Source organism: Ixodes scapularis, unplaced genomic scaffold (assembly GCF_016920785.2).
Source record: "Ixodes scapularis isolate PalLabHiFi unplaced genomic scaffold, ASM1692078v2 PGA_scaffold9__187_contigs__length_104089568, whole genome shotgun sequence".
Taxonomy (NCBI): domain Eukaryota; kingdom Metazoa; phylum Arthropoda; class Arachnida; order Ixodida; family Ixodidae; genus Ixodes; species Ixodes scapularis.
Genome location: NW_024609884.1, coordinates 37821955 through 37825755, shown reverse-complemented (window position 1 = coordinate 37825755; position 3801 = coordinate 37821955). Strand labels below are relative to the sequence as shown.

General features: G+C 46.1%; 1 non-coding gene across 1 annotated transcript; it reads left to right on the top strand.

The window, feature by feature from the left end:
- Nucleotides 1-644: 644 nt before the first annotated feature.
- On the top strand, nucleotides 645-725 carry Trnas-uga. The gene has a single exon. It is a non-coding gene; the product is annotated as a tRNA-Ser (tRNA).
- The last annotated feature ends 3076 nt before the right edge of the window (nucleotides 726-3801 follow it).

Genomic DNA, 3801 nt, shown 5'->3' with positions numbered 1-3801 from the left:
TAAGCCGTGAAAGGTACACAAATGCGGTCCCTGCAAGTGGATTATACAACCAGGCGGACAATTGTTTACAACAAAGAATGTAACTAAAAGACAACTAATAACGTGAATTTATTAATTAATTTTAATTATATGTTTTGAGGCACTTGTTTATGTCAAAGAAATGGAGGCAATCAACGTGAAAGGCCAGCCCAGTTAACAAAAAAAAAAGAAAGGACCGCATCTCCACGTGGTGAATGATGTTGCTTGGGGTGAAGCTCTGGTGGTGCTGATGGTACTGATTTTATTGTTCATAGGTAGTGATGATGGTGCTGATTTTTTTTTATTGCTCATAGGTAGTGCTGAGTTCCGGCTTGCGTTTGGACATTATTATTACTGCTTTATGGTCGGTGAAATGCAAAGCCAGTGGTTCTTCTAGCGGATCAGCTTGGATCTTCTAGAAGCCGTGGGAACGCATCTCCACCGCTTAAGTCAACGGTCCATGTCAGAAAGAGAATGTGTGGTATGGAACGTGGTTATATACGCAGTTGAGTATTTGACCGCAGCGCCCTCTCCTGTATAGACGTTGAGCGGCTACATGCAACGTTTCATCCATGACAGAAACCCCAGCTCTTGAGTTACTACCACGTCTCAGAGTTACTCGTCCCGCAGTCGTGGCCGAGTAGTTAAGGCGATGGACTTGAAATCCATAGGGGTCTCCCCGGACAGGTTCGAATCCTGCGACTGCGCAAACATTTTTTCTTTTTATGTGAGCACGGACGCCGGACAGACGGACGGACGGACGAACGGACAAGGCTAGACCCTAAGGAGCTTCGCCGCTAAAAATATTCTTGATGGAGCACGCAGCTCGAGTTATTCATTGCCAAAAGTTGTTGTGGAAATCTGTCCATACCGAAGCCAAACGCGCGATGCCCGCCGGAGCGAACACTCTATAAACGCCGGAGAGTCGCGTGTTAATGACGAAAATTGTGCCACGTCGCATCGGGGCTGATTGCAGTCGGTGTTCCGTGGCTGGCCAACACCACCTAAATAAGCAGAAGGCCTCCGCACCGTCATTACAGTCAGATCGATCAATGCCTGAGATTGGGCACGAGTGCGGCGTCAGTGTTCGGCCGGGGTCTCGTGTTCAATCAGCGCGTCGATGGTCGGACTCGGGCCCAATAGCCGAGTTACCACGATCCGACTGTGATGACGTTTCATGAAAGAAGATGAGGCGATGCGGAGGCTTTGATCATTCTAGGTTGTGTAACAAAACTAACTGTTCTGCAGGCTTCCGTGCAACTGTGCGCTCCATTTCACCGTAAGTGCAAACAAAGGCGGCCTTATGAGAGCGAGCCGATGCTTTAAGCAAACCGAGCAAACCTAATGCACGCATGCTCGTGAATTGAAAGCGTCATTCAAAGCAACACGTCCGCGTTTGTGGTGTCAACTCGCTTGAATTTATAGGAAACTTAACAAACCCTTCGGCGACGGAACAGATGCTTTAGTAAAGAGATGCTTAAAACACTCTCCACATGGTTGAGCGTATAACTGTCTCTCCTTCGCCACAAAAAAAGAAAAAAATAATAATAACGACGAGACGACAGCACCAGCACGCCGCGTTCGCCCCCCGCCAACTTACGTTCGAAGCTACTAATAATTTTATAAAGTTGTAAAATTAAAGTAGAACTATTCTTTATGGTACAAATATGACGAATATATAAATAATTCGGCACTACTGCGCCTGCTAGTGTGTGTTGTGAATTCCAACAGCTGGCCCGCGATAGGGCTTTAGTGGCTACTCGTAGTCGGAACAGTGCTTTCCTTTCACGCTAAAACTGCAGCCATGGGTGAAACGTGGATGTATAAAATACGAGTGACCACTTAGTTCTGAGTTCAAAACAGTGCGTTATTCCTTTACCAAGTGCTGCCTTTTGCCTCTTAATTATCTCTTTCCTTTTATTTTTGACTTGTTTTTGTTTTAGTCACAAGGATTTCCTGGATTCTAATCGCGGAAAAGCATATACGATAAATACGGCGCTGTATGTCTTTTCATTCAAAAGGAATGCAAGCAAAGACCAGGGAAAATATACGTTAATAAAACCATGGGCTAAACGAGGACTGCAAATATTATTTAAGGGGGCAAGTACGAAATCAGATAGCGGAACTTAAAAGAGATAGCCGCCAACAAAGAGTTCCTCTTCGGTCTGCATGCTGCTTGCGTGCCGGGACAGTGGTCTTTGCAGGCAACTGTCAATGATCACAGTACATACATCTGCAGATACATTGCGACCCTGCACAAATAGGATTGCGCGCATGCATGAGATCGGCATGACAATTTCGAAGGTCAGCTCTGTTCGTCCCGTCCTCTAGACAACCTTGACTCACCGGAGCCACAGAAGTTTTGCGCACTGAGGAGTGTCAAGCTTGCGGTGCTTTCATGAGGGAAGGATGGTTCGGGAAGGTGCACCGGAACACGACCTCGGTCGAAGGCATGAGGTCAGCAAAGTTTGTCGCATGGCGAACTCTGTGACAACTCGTGGAAATAGAGCGTGCTAGTGAAGTTACGGTTTTAGAAGAGAATCTGGAGAAACATTTCGTCCGGTCCACGTCCTGTTTTGCTATTCTCCTCTAGCACTGTGAGAATCATCGCTATCCCTTGCGCTGCTCTGAAAGGACTGGTGTTTGAGTCACTTCGATGAACAACCTGGTTCTACTTAACGGATGAACGTTGAAACCCCCTTTGACGCAAAAGCGAACAGCTTTTTTCTCTCTATTTCCATTTCGAAGAACACTCCTTTTGAAGAAAGACGGGGAATAGATATACGTGGCTGTGAGGTGCAAGGAAAATGTTGCCATGAAATAACGACGACTCCAGTGAGATACTAAGAACTTGAGAAGTTTAGACACATATATGTTTTTATTTAGAGCGCAGCTCTAAGGCGCCCGTTTCCGGTTTGAGCGGCGTCACCGTGGCCATCGGCGTAACCGCACATTGCATTATGGGACGCTTCCCATAAAAACGTCACTCGTGACGTCACCGCGCGTTGCATTTTGGGTAAATGTCCCCGCTAAATTTATCGGAAAGATTTCCCGCTAGATTTATCGAAAAATCCTCCCCGTTAAATTTACCGGAAAAAAATTCCCCGATAAATTTAGTGGAAAAAATAGCGAGTTTTAGTAGACCGTGTTTCCCGCTCCGCTCAGCCCCTCCGCTACCCGGAACTCTACAGCCAAGGCCATCGGCGCGCAGGCGCAGTAGCGGTTTCTTCGAAGCGGAGGGCTAGCGGAGCGGGAAACACGGTCTACTAAAACTCCCTAATGCTCCGCTAAATTTTGCGGAAAAAAATTACTGCTAAAATTAGCGGGAAAATTTTGCCATTAAATTTAGAGAAAAAAATGCCCTGCTTAATTTAGCGGGAAAATTTGCCCCGTTAAATTTAGCGAAAACGGTTTCCCGCTAAATTTAGCGAAAAACATTTCCAGTTAAATTTTGCGGAAAACTTTCCCCGCTATATTTAGCGGGAATGTTTTCCGTTAAATTTAACGGGAAATTTAGCGAACATTTCCCACTAAATTGGAGGGAAGCAGAAGAGGAGGAGGGGAGGATACGGATGAGGAGGAGGGGCGTACCCTCCTTTCCGTAACCTCCCCTCCTCCTCTTCAAGAGCTGCGCTCTAATTCGGCGTTACAGGGAATTGTAAACGTCTTTAATTTTTTTATTTGTTTAACTATACAAACACATTCCAATTAGATAGGCCAGGCTCTTGGTGAAACGGCGGCTGCAGCTTTGAGGCTTATCGGAAGCTTTATGTTATTCCTACC